The 13,182-nt window shown below is 45.1% G+C and overlaps 1 protein-coding gene across 1 annotated transcript in view; it reads left to right on the plus strand.

The window, feature by feature from the left end:
- Window positions 1-13,182, plus strand: part of LOC111151992 (ATPase H+ transporting V0 subunit a4) — a 65,664-nt gene that overhangs the window by 9,591 nt on the left and 42,891 nt on the right. Inside the window, exons 2-4 of the mRNA XM_022510244.1 lie at window positions 11,295-11,389; window positions 11,509-11,575; window positions 12,092-12,195. The gene's annotated coding sequence lies outside the window, so the exon portion shown is untranslated. The remainder of the gene's footprint in view (window positions 1-11,294; window positions 11,390-11,508; window positions 11,576-12,091; window positions 12,196-13,182) is intronic.

The raw sequence follows: 13,182 nt of genomic DNA on the forward strand, positions 1-13,182 counted from the left end.
GTGAGTTACTAGCACCAAAAAGGTAAGGGCATTTTAAGGTGAAGTTAATACAGTGGGAGGGGAGGGCCTGTCCAGCTCTAAAACTTTATGATTGGCAATTGCTGACTTCTTCATTCCTAGCCTTACCGTTTGTACAAAATATTTCTGTTGGCCCAACAGTGCTTGTGGTCAGCTTCATTTTTGTTTAGTAAACAGAGATGTATGTTCTCAAAGAGTAATTTTAAGCTAAGGTTTTTGGAAAATAAACTGCATGTTTGTGATAAACACTCAGCCCATTTTTCTTTTCCAGTTTGTCCACATGAAACTAAAAAGGATCAGAGAGCTGAGTCAGACACTTTTGGCCCTTCTTCCCAGCCTCCAGCTTCTTCCCTCTGGCTGTGTGCTTCTGGCTGCTTCTGGAACTTTCCTTCACTCTCTGTCATTTGTCTGGGCTGCCCATAGCCTGGACAACCAGCTGTGAGTCAGGAGTCCCAGATTCTATGTCTGTGTTGTCTTCTTCTGTGTGACCTTGGGGGAGGTCACATAACCTTGGTGATGATGGTACCCAGAGAGGTGGTGGGGGCTCTCTGGGAGAGAGACACAAGGGGGAAAATCCAGGGAAATGTTGCCCTCAATCCTTTGTGAGAAAATTTTTATCTGGGGTTCCCAGGACCCTCCAGATGGGCGAGGTTATCCCTACTAGGGGTTTTGCTACCTGTATTGCCTAATGCAAAGGGATGTTTTGTCCTGTGAGAGACAAACAGGAAACTAGCAGTGATGCTGTGAAGAGACTCTAAGAGTCTAGAGCCCATATTCTGCTTCTAGCCACTAATTCGCCGGCGGACCTTAGGCAAATTCTTTCACCCCCTGGGTTATTTCCTCATCCCTACAGCAAGGGGGTTGGACTCGATGATCTCTACATTTTCCTCCAGAGGTATAAATCTGTGACTCTGTGTTCAACAGAGTATAGTTAATGGAGAAGCAAGTGGAGGCGGCCATCATGTGGAAAAGAGCCTCCCCAAGGGAGTTTGGAGTAAATATTATTACAGAAAAGGCAACTAAGTGTGGAGGTGCTCCCGAGTGCAAAATGGGGAGGTCTGAAAGGTAAAATGCATCGGTGACAAACTTTGAGGCATTCTGTTCTCTTCATGAGGAAATTTTGTTTTCCTCCATCTCACTGCCAGTCGGTCTGTGACTTGGCAAGTGAAGACAGAAAGGAATGGAGTGTAAAGTAGCTCCGCTCTGGAGAAAGGAGACGCAGAGAGATGAGGCCAAGATACATGGAGGTGGAGGACAAGGAAGCTGGAGGGTTCCATGATGGAGGGTTTTCTCCTGAGGAGTGAGGCAGCCGCCTGCTGAGGGGAGGGATGTAAGATGAAATGGAGCAGGGGAGGAGAATGTGGCTGTCAGGGGGCTCTTTCTTTTTTAGGGAATAATCTTGGGTTGTAGAGTTGAGTTGTAGAACAACTCTGAGGGCCAGACTGATGTTGGAGGGCACCATTGTACACTGTGACACTCCCTGGGGAGGGTCCACGGCCAGGAAGGGATGGGGAAGTACATGGAGGAGAAGATTCTGGTTTGAGCACACATCACACTGACCTCAGTGTGCTGTAGTGACATGAGCTCTTGGACATTACTGTCAACAAATAGCATCTTTCTGCATGTGTGTGTGTATGTTGAATGTCATTCCCTCTCTTTTTAGCAACCTCAAATCATCCCCTCTGTCTCTAGCACTTTCCCTCTATGAATGCATATGGGGAAGGATTGTGGATGGCGGGGGGTCAGCGTGTGGCAGACGGTGAAGTGTGCCAGGCGGGTGGATGATACAATCCATTACATGAATGAAGGTGATCTGGCCGGAATTCAGTTCAGAAAAATTAGACACTGTTTTTGGAAAAACAGGTTATTACTTTTGCAGTTAGATTGTTATTTTTGGATTAAATTCCTTGGGAGTGGTTTAGCTTGCTCTCCACGTATCCCTTTTGGTTTTTTAAATTATGATGATCTCCTGTAAGGTGATCTTGTACCGCTGAATCTGTGGTCGAGCACAGTACCTTTGTAATCCCCTGTATTGGGACGTGGGAACAAAGGAGGCCCTTTGTTCAAAAGAATGTCTACTTGGAAGGGTGTAAGTGGAGCGTTCACGTCTTTGGCTTCTTAAGAGCCATTTTATAGAAAGTCCTCGGGGCACAGAAGTGCCTCGCCAGAGACCTGCATAGACGAGTATAAAGAGGCCCCAAAGGGCACTGTGCCCCAGCCTTGTCTAAAGAATGGGACCATTGGCACTAAAGCCTAAGTGTCAAAAACATTTGATAATAGAGGGAACTGAGTCTGTTCTAAGAAGTTTGTTTTTCTCAAGACTCAATGCCAAAGGTGTCAATTTCCTTTAAAGTATTGGGTTGAGAATTTTGAAGACTCAGAAAAACGAGGCTCAATGACCAACAGGAAAATGACTGGCTTGCAGGGAAATGTAAAAGCCATCTTTGTATGATTCCAAGTGATTGTCTCACAGGCACTTAATGGGTAAGGAAAGGTAGATGATGCCAGTTTTCAGATGTGCTGGGTCGCGGGCGCTAACAGAATTATCTTTGAGTATCAACTGTCTCTTCCTTGAGAAAATAAATGAAGTCCTCCCATGATGCCAGTTTTCTCCTCAGTTACTGTCCGCTCCCTCCTTCCCTTTCACAGCCTGAGATCTTGAGACAGTTTGAGAGTATCCGGCATTCGTCACCGGCCACTGACTTCCCAATTCCCTAGTTGCTTCTTTAAATTCTGCCCCTGCAGGAGGTCCTCAAGGTCACCAGTAACCTCCAGAGGACAGACAGTGAGCACTCCATGATTCTCGAGACACTTTCTTCTCTTGACTTCTCTTCTGACTGTCCTCCTCGGTCTCTGTTTCTGGTCCATCTCCTCTGTCCTACCTTCAGACCTCTGGGCTCTCCCACTCTGGGGCCTGACTTCATTGCCTCCCCCTTATTGCGGACTGAATTGTGTCCCTCTCACCCACTCCCTGTTTCCATAGGGTGACGTTCTAACCTCAGGACCTCAGAACGTGACCTTATTTGGAAATAACCTGTTCTATGTTAGTATCAATACCTATTTTTATGAAAATACTGTATTTTCCAAAACAATTTAGTGAAAAGTATAGCAGGGATTGCTTTATTTTGCAAGTTTCCTTAATGGCTGACTTAATAGGAGACAGCTGGATGCCTTTTGCATATCTATTTTTACTTTCGGACTCATTGCTATATGTTTTTTGTTGAAATATGTGATGAAAATCTCGCCTCACATAAATATGTAGTTTGAAAAAAGGGAAAAATGGGGATGCCTGGGTGGTTCAGTTTGTTAAGTGTCTGCCTCAGGTCAGGATCCCAGGGTGGTGGGATGGAGTCCCACATGGGGCTCCTCGCCCCGCAGGGAGCCTGCTTCTCCCTGTGTCTGCTGCTCCTCCTGCTTGTGCTCTCTCTCTCTCTCTGACAAATAAATAAGATCTTTAAAAAAAGGAAAAATAAATAAAGAATGGGAAAATGTTACTAGTTTTTTCAGGGAGTTGTGTCTGTCGTTGATACTCTCCTGACACTTAACAAGTAGTCATTTTTAAAAGCGTAGGTGCCATATGGAATCAGAAACCAAACCATTGACCTTTTCATTACAATCCCTTGGCTAATCGTGTAATTTCCATGGATCATTTGCCCAAATGTGGCTATATAACATCATGAATTGGGCATTTGGGAAATATCGGTTCCCTGAGTTTTGCAGATCTCCCAAATGCTGTCACATTTCATCATACAACCACTTCAAAAAAAAAAAAAATCACATTTATAGATATCCCCCACAGAAATATCCTCATCAGAAAAGTTTTCTGCGTTGAGAAGCTGTCAAGTTCCTGTTGGCGCATAAAAGTTTTCCAAAATTTTAATTGTGGTTTGAAAGTTAGAATTTCATCATTGGCAACAAACAATGTCGGTTGTTTTCCTTTGAAATGACAGAATCGTTTGGATCGGCTCTGAGAATGCGCCCGCCAAATGCCTCTGTCTGAATAAGCATCACTTGTCAACTGTTCCTCCAAGTAAAGATGGCGTTTTATGAAAAGAGCAGCTCATTCCGCTGACAACTCACACCAGCGCTCTCCCGACTTCATATGCCAGGGATGTGCTTTCTGGGTGCTTTCCATTTTGTCCCCCAGGATATTAAAAATAAAACAATATCTTATGGTTCGCCTGGACCATGGCTCTGCCTGCTGGGGCTCTTGCCTCCCTCCCTACCCGCTCTGCATTTACCACCCCTGCCCCTGGCTCTGGACCCATCAAGGGCACCAGCCGCTCTTGTGATAAAGCCACAGTCCTTAATAGGGTCCATGGCTTGTGGCTGTCCTCCTTGGGCTTCCTGCGCCAGTGCAGTCCCACTCCCCGGCACTCCTTCTCTCTGCCCTATTTATCCGGACTTCTTTCCCCAAGGAAGAAGTCGGATTGTGCAGCCCAGAGAGCTGTGTTTTCTCCTTCTGTGTACCCATCGCAGTTATAACACATTTGTCCCTGTGGTTATTTAATAATCTGATTACTGAGACCAGAGTGTCTCAGCTCTTGGAGACGCGCTATCAGGGTTCAAGTCCCCGTTTTACCACTTGCTAGCTGAGCAACCTTGGACTTGTCACCCGTCTCAGATTCCTAATCTGTAAACCAGGTAAATCACAACAATGAGGATTTAAATTATACCTATTTCTTCGGGCTTTGTCTTACATCAGGTCATAGAAAACCTCATTTGGGTATTAGCCATCGAAATTAGGATTATTACGTTTGACTGTCCTGCTAGACTTCACCAGAACAGGAACTATTTTGTTCATGTTGTACCTTGTCTGGCACATCATAGTTACTCAGTACTTTTGAGATGATTTTCTTTTATTGTCAATGAAAATTTAGTTTTAATTAAATGTTTGATTTTCTTTAAAGTAGTCAATGGGGGAGCCCCTGGGTGGCTCGATCGTTAGGCAGCTGCCTTTGGCTCAGTTCATGATCCCAGGGTCCTAGGATCGAGCCCCTCATTGGGCTCCTTGATCATCAGGAAGCCTGCTTCTCCCTCTCTCCCTCCCCCTGCTTGTGTTCCCTCTCTTGCTCTCTCTCTCTTTCTCTGTCTCTATCAAATAAATCAATAAAATCTTAAAAAAAAATAAAATGGGACGCCTGAGTGGCTCAGTGGGTTAAGCCGCTGCCTTCAGCTCGGATCATGATCCCAGGGTCCTGTGATCGAGCCCTGCATCGGTCTCTCTGCTCAGCAGGGAGCCTGCTTCCCTCTCTCTGCCTGTCTCTTTCTCTTTCTGCCAAATAAATAAATAAATAAAATCCTTAAAAATTTAAATAAAATAGTCAACGGATGCCAATTAAAAAAAATCAAGTGGTGCAAAGAGTTTATCAAAATAACGATAAAGTCTCCTGCTCCCATCCATGTGCAATTTTGTTCCCTTAGGATTACTTTTGTCTAGTTTTTTCTTCCTGTGGTTACTTTCAAAATCTCTAGATAATAAGCTGCCATTGCTATTCTTGATTTCTCTGCCTTAGACAGTATCTATTGACTTGTCCACTGCTTTAGATATGGTCTCTCCTTCCTCCGCTAAAACGCAAGCTCCACGAAAGCAGTGACTTGGTTGTGTTTCCAGCTGTTCTGCAGAGCCTAAAACAGAGCCTGACACATTGTAGGTACTCCCCAAATAACTGTGGTGCCTAAAACAGAGCCTGACATATTCCAAAATAACCACGGAATGAGTAAGTGGCTACATCAAGACACACTTCTGGAAGTTTCTGTAGATGCTTAGCCTTTGGCTTGGCAAAGCACCAGTAATGCTCAATGGAAATGAAATGCGCCCTATTTCTATCTTTGCTCTTGCACAACTGTTATCTTCTGTCTCTTCTCTGATCAGTTTCCATATCCATTTTACAACTTACCCAGCTGTGAATAGGAAGCCGGCTCAAGTTGCCATTTCATTTTGTAACATTGTATCGCTAAGGACTGACAAGTTTTCCCCCAAGGAATTTTTTGTATTGTTTCTCTCTTTGTGGACAGTAACTATTATTTACAATGCAGAAATCCATAAAGCTCTAAAAACAAAAACAGTTTTTATGGACTCTGCAGCACAATCTGACCTGATTTAACATGAGGCAGGTATGATTTCTATTGATTCTTCATAGTAAGAATGTAAATATTTAAGTACAGAAGGATTAACATGATTTGACTACAGGGTGCTGCCCCCAAGACCCACAGGGATATAATATATCGTCTGTATCTGGCTTAACTTACTAAATAGAGAACATTATGAAATCTGCAAGCCATCTGTCCCCAAGGTTTAAGATCTGTATCAAGAGCATTATGTGTTTGTTACAGAAATATCAGAGAATAAACAAAAGGACTAAGTACATAAATCGAGATCCAAACCCAACCCATTGTTATGACTTCAGTGTATTTCCTTCCACATCTTTCTATGCGGATTATTCATATTGAAAAAAATTCAATGATACTATATATACACTGTTTCATAAAATATTTTTCCCCCCTCCCCGGACTCTGTTTCATAAAATATTTTATCAACAGTGTTCCAAAAACGCATTTCCTTGTCAGTAGAACGCTTTTCATGCTGTTTTAATAGCTACCCTGTATTTTTTTTTAAGATTTTATTTATTTATTTGACAGACAGAGATCACAAGTAGGCAGAGAGGCAGGCAGAGAGAGAGGAGGAAGCAGGCTCCCCGCTGAGCAGAGAGCCTGATGCGGGGCTTGATGCCAGGATCCTGAGATCATGACCTGGGCTGATGGCAGAGGCTTAACCCACTGAGCCACCCAGGTGCCCCGCTACCCTGTATTTTACCACACACATTTAACCCCCTTATCCTTTCCTTCTTCTGCAAAGTCGTCCTTGAAAAGGGTTCTGCAAAATCTCCAGGGTTCTGTGCACCAGTCTGAAAAGCACCAGTCTGGCTCAGTATCTTCATTTGGCAGTAAAGAAACTGAGTCTCTTGATGGGGAGCTGTCCCCACCCCCACCCCCACCCCCACCCCGGGGCTGCTCAAATCTCTCAGGCTAATTTGATTTAGAACACACATCTCCAGAGATTGATCTCTGTCCTCGCTCCATGGTGTAATGACAGCTAAGCACAAGTGTTCCTTGCTCTTACCAAAATCTTAAAAAAAAAAATTATTTTGAAATAATTATAGATTTCACAGAAAGTTGCAAAGAGAACAGGGAGATCTTATATACCCCTCACACAGTCTTCCCCCATTGGTTACACGGGGAAACTGACAATGATATAAGGCTTGTATATGGTTCTATGTCATTTTTATCACATGCATGAATTCACATAACCAGCCCCATAATCAAGACAGAGAACTCTCCTGTCATTGTGAAGATTTCCCTCGTTATCCCTTCAGAGACCTGTGCACACACACCAGCCCCCTCCACCACTCCCAGCAGTCCTAATCCCTAACAACAGCTAGTTTGTTCTCCATCCCTATCATTTTTGTCATTTAGAGAATGTTATATGATTGGAATCATACACCGCGTGACATTTTCAGATTGGTTTTTGTCACTTAGCATAATCACCTTGGGATCTACCCAAGTTGTGTTTATTGATAATTTATCACTTTTCATGCTGAGTAATATTCTAACATATGGATATGCCCTAAGTAGGAAGTTTTGGTTGTTTCCAGCTTTGGGCTATTACAAAAAAAGCTGCTGTGATTGATATATAGGTTTTTGTTTTGATGAATGTAAGTTTCCATTTCTCTGGGATAAGTGACATGAGTGTGACAGCTGGGTCCTAAGGAAAATGCCTATTTAGCCTTTTAGAAAACTGCCGGACTGTTTTCCAGAGTATAGCATTTCACATTTCCACTGGCAACTCGTGACAGATCCAGTTTCTCCACATTTTTGCCAGTGTTTGGAATTGTCACAATTTATTATTTGAGCTGACCTAATAGGTATATACTGGTATCGCATCATGGTTTTAATTTGTATTTCCCTAATGGCTAGTCATGTTGAACATCTCTTAGTTACCATCTGTGCGTCCTTTTAGGTGAAATGTCTCTTTATGGCTTTGGCCCATTTTCTAATTGGATTTTTTATTGTTGAAGTTTGAAAACTTCAGTTTTCTTTATCTAGTTGAGTCCTTTATCAGATATATGGCTTACATATATTTTCTCCCAGTCTTTTAGTTTGTCTTTTTGTCCTTTAAAAAAAAAAAAAAAAAAAAAGGGACGCCTGGGTGGCTCAGTTGGTTAAGCAGCTGCCTTCGGCTCAGGTCATGATCCCAGCGTCCTGGGAACGAGTCCCATATTGGGCTCCTTGTTCTGCGGGAAGCCTGCTTCTCCCTCTGCCTCTGCCTGCCACTCTGTCTGCCTGTGCTCACGCTCTGTCTCTCTCTGACAAATAAATAAATAAAATCTTTAAAAAAAAAAGATTTATTTATTTATTTGAAAGAGAGAAAGCATGTGAGTGGGGAGAGGGCAGGGGGAGGGACAGAGGGAGAGGGAGTCTTAAGCAGACCCCATGGTGACTGCAGAGCCTTTCCTAGGGCTCAATCCCATGACCCTAAGATCGTGACCTAAGCCAAAACCAAGAGTCTGTGCTTAACCAATGACACCACCCAGGCTCCCCTCTTTTTATCCTTTTTACAGGATCTTTTGCATAGAAAACTTTTGTATCATTTTTTTTTTGGTTTGTTTTATGGATTGCATTTTATATGTCTTATCTAAGAATTTTTCACTAAGCCCTTGGTTCTGAAAATGCTCTACTATGTTTCTTCTCAGTTTTATAGTTTTACTTTTTTTTTTCTTTCCTTCCCTCTTTCCTTCCCCCTCCCCCTCTTCCTTCCTTCCTTCCTTCATTCCTTGAGTTAGAGAGCATGGGCTTTCACACACGTGGAGGAGGGGAGGGGCAGAGGGTGAGAGAGAATCTCAAGCAGATTCTCCACTGAGCAAGAAGCCTGACTTAGGGCTCAATCTCCCAACCCTGAGATCATGAACTGAGCCAAAATCAAGACTGGGATGCTTCACTGACGGAGCCATCCAAGTGCCCCTAGTTTCACGTTTTAAATTTATGATCCGTTTTGAGTTAATTTTTGTAGAGGGTATGAGGTTTAGGTCTTGGTTCTGTTTTTAACCCATGGATGTCCAGTTGGTCTAGCACCATTTGCTGAGAAGGTGATCCTACCTCTACTGAAATGCATTCCACCTTTGTCAAACATCAGTTGACCTGACTTGTGTTGTGGGTTCATTTCTGGGTTCTCTATTTTCTTGCATTCACCTGTGTATCTATGTTTCCATCGGGACCACAGTCTTGACTGTTGTAGCTGTACAGTAAGTCTTGAAATCAGCTCGAGTAGTTTCTTCTACTTTATTCTTCTATTCATTAGGCCTCTATTGATATGACCCTCTCTGGGAGGAGAGGAGTGCCTGGTTATTGCTCTTCACAAGACCTCCATGCCCCAGTGAGGGGGTGGTCCCATTACAGATGAACAGTCAGGGAGTTCTCATTAGATCTCTTCTGATACCACCCAACGAGGCTAACAAGGGGTGCCTTATTATCACAGGGTGGGACTGGGAGTTCAGACTCTGCACTTGGCCTTCTCTGACATAATACTAGGGGTGTCACTTTGGTACATCTGGGTGAGAGTAGAAGTCTGGGCTTTCTACTTGGGCTTTGCTGGCATGAGTGGGCATGGGACCATAGTTTTTTCTGTGGTGTTCGGCTGAATTAGAGTGATTATTATCTGGAAGTCTTCTTTCTTGCTAGGCTGCCCCTTTCCTGATCCCTTGGCTAGAGAGAACAGGCTTTATTTGGGATTTTTTTCTATCTGCATATCTTGCTGCAAGCCTAGAATGTAATAGGCGAAAGAAACCCCAGAGAACTCACCTCTGTCGTTTCTCAGACCCTGAGTTTCCTAAAAGGTCTTCTCTCTACCTATCAGAGCCTTCTAATATTTATTATGTATATAATGTTTAGAATTTTCTGTTTTACTTATTGGGAAGAAAAAGTATTTCTACTCCATCTTTCCAGAAGCAGAAGTCAAAGAAATTTTTTTTAAAAAAGCGAATCAAGTAAGGAATGTCGTTCCCCTGCTTCAAAATTTCCAAGTGCTTCCCAGTGATTAGAATAAAATCCAAAAATCCAAATTTCTTATCAGCCCCTCAGAACAATCCTTGGCTTGGCTCCTGCTTCTGCTCTGACACACTTGCCCCAGCCACACTGGCTTCCTTTCCGTTGCTTGAACACGTTGTGAGACAACACCTTGCATAGGTGTAAACAGGGACTATGCCGTTAGAGGACCTGTCCTGAGCGGTGTGTGACCTCCCACCACTTGCTTAGCCTTTTTGTGCCTCTGTTTCCTTGTATGTGACTTGAGACTAAGAACACCGCCAACCTCATAGGGTTATTGAAAAGATGATGTGATTGACACATGTAAAGTAATGAAATGTGCTCTGTAGGCATAGAGACAATGCCCAGCATCCGGGGGAGCACTCAAGAGATACATTAGCTATGGGGATGAGCTCCTGCATGGCTGGCTGTTCCTTGCTGCCTGGCTCCCTTCCCCCAACTCCTTTTGTGCAAGCCGGGCTCATTTTAATCCTCTAAACCTCAGCTCCACGGCTGAGTTTGCTAATCTAAAGTAGCCCCTCCTCCTTTCTCTGAAGCCTAGCCTTCCTATATTGGCTCTTTTCATAATCTGCAATATCTTGTTAATTTATTACTTGTTTACTGTTTGTCTCTTTCCTTCTGGACACAAGCTTCATGAGGGTAGGGACCTTGTCTCTTACTGCCCTATCCTCAGAGCCCAGAACAGAGCGGCACATAGTACACTCTCAATAAATATTTATTGGATGGATGAAAGAATTCAGGTCATTTATGGTTACACACTCAGGACACAGGATGCTGCAATAGACATTATACCACCTTAAAAATTTTTTCATAGGATGAAGTTCCTCAAGTGGGATCACTGGGTCCGAGGATATGCAAATTGCCTTTTTGACAGATTGCATTAATTTATTGTCTGGCAGGGGTCCGATGAACGTGCCACACCCTCCACTTAGGGCTTTTAGGAGGAAAAAAAAGCAAGCCTTGAAATACAGTCTCCCTCCTATATACTTCTACATTCACAATAACTACCCAATATTCTGTTATACTTTGCAGAGAAGGGCACTGGGAACCTGGGCTTAAATTGCTTCCCCGGGGTCGCACAGGGTTAATGAGAGCTGGGATGCTGGCTCAGGCAGTTTGGTTCTAAACTCTGCTCTTAACCCTCAAGATGTGCTTTTTCTCTCTGTGTCCTTCAGTGATTCCTGGGTCCCGGGACGTTTGAGGACAGCTGCCCCATCCACGGAGGGGGAGACACCGCGACCCCCAGCTGGGCAGAAGAACAGAATGAGAGGTGGGTAGGGGAAGGGGCAGGAGGAGGGAGGCATTGGTTGTGGGGGGTAGGAGGCTCCCCCTTGCCTCAACTTCCCCTGACGAGAGAGGCAGAATGAATGTTGCTCGTTCTCCTTGTAGTTTTCCATTCTAATCCTTCAGCTCTGCCTTGTCGCTCCTGAGCTCAGCCCTTCAGCACTTGGCCCAGGTGAGTCCGCACTCGATTACAGAATTCAACAGGCGATGCTGTCCGTGGGGCTTCCTTCTCGCGTTCTCTATACTCTCGCAGATGCTTCAGTTTTTCCCCAATAAAAAGTAAAAGACAAACAAAAAATAGCCCCCCTTTCATTCTAGGGTACCTCTTCCAGGCACCCCGGGTAGGTGCGTGTGGGGATTTGCCCCCGTGCCAAGCTCATTAATGGGCATGAAGCGGCCTCTGCAGAGGAACTTACCCCAAACCAGGAGACGCGGCTGTACCCGCTTCACCCCTCACTCCTTAGCCCCCCGCCTGCCCCACTAAACGGGGAAGACAGGAATAGGAGTGAAGGGTGACTCCTACGTGTGGCCCTGACCCTGTTTACCTGGGTCAGGCCAGAAGCGTGACTTTTTGCTACGGACTTGTCATCGGTGGATTCTCTTTTAAAAGTAAAGTGTTTTCGAAGACGTGGTGAGGATGGGGGGGCGCGATATTCTTTTCGTTTCCAGAACGACTTCATTTTTCCAGTGACAAGGAGTGGTTGATGTGCTTCGTAGACACACTGGAAGGTCGTCTCTAGGGCCCTTCAAAGGCCTCTAGAAACCTTTCCCAAAACTTCTACTGGCTGTGGGGTGAGTTATTTTCCTTAGAGAAGAAAGTCACCGCTTCCCGGTGGGGCCCCGAGGTCGTGGCCCTGAGCACAGGTGGCTGGGGGAGGGAGGGGGTTTGAGCAGGGCTGGCCGGTGAGGCAGGTTTGTCCTCGCCCACGGGCAGGTGTTGATACAGCAGAGCTTGTTCTGGGCTCCAGAGCACCTGGGGAGGAGGAGTCCTGGGAGGGGCTGGTGGCCGCAGGGAAGCCACCTGAGGAACCCCCAAGCCAGGCTGGTCCCGGCCTGCCACTCACAAGCCCCGACCAAACACCACTGGCCCAGGGCAGCGGGGGGGGGGGGGGGGGCATGGTTGGTGGGGTTGGTCTGAGGAAGCACCGAGAGCGGCAGCCCTTGCCCTATCGCAGACACCTGCCTAGGACCTGCTGGGACAAAGCTGGGGTAAGAAGGCTTTTCACCCTGGGTTCTTGGTCTGCTTGGTGCTAATGTATGTCTGTCTCTCTTCTATGGAAACATTGCCTTCTTTATCAGAAGGGGGAGTATGAAAAGTTTTGATTCCTCTAGGTGTCAAAAGGCAAAAAATGGAGGTTAAGGCCAGATGTTTGGGTTCTAACTAGTACATTGGGAGCTAGCTTCTGAGCATCAGCTTTGTGGCTGAGCTGGGCTGGTGATAGAACGGAAAACATGGCATAGTTCTAACCTCATGAAATTTACTAGCTAGTGGGCAACACAAATGTTAAATAAGTAATTGCTGGCGATTTATATTCTGGGATTTTTATTCTGGGGGTGCTTTGTTCACCTGGTGTTGGTGGTGGTCTGGAAGGGCTTATGGAGGAAGAGGGTCCTGACACTGAGGCTCCCATGACGGGATTATGTTGGGTGTGTGGGATACGGGTAGGGGGCAGAGTAAGGTTCCAGATCTAGGGGAAAGGGTGGACAAAAGTCCTGAGGCAGGAGGGAGCTCTGGGAGAAGTTCTGTGTGTCTGGAGAGCAATGTCAAGAGAAATGAAG

Source organism: Enhydra lutris, unplaced genomic scaffold (genome assembly GCF_002288905.1).
Source record: "Enhydra lutris kenyoni isolate GAN:26980312 unplaced genomic scaffold, ASM228890v2 scaffoldscaffold27, whole genome shotgun sequence".
Taxonomy (NCBI): domain Eukaryota; kingdom Metazoa; phylum Chordata; class Mammalia; order Carnivora; family Mustelidae; genus Enhydra; species Enhydra lutris.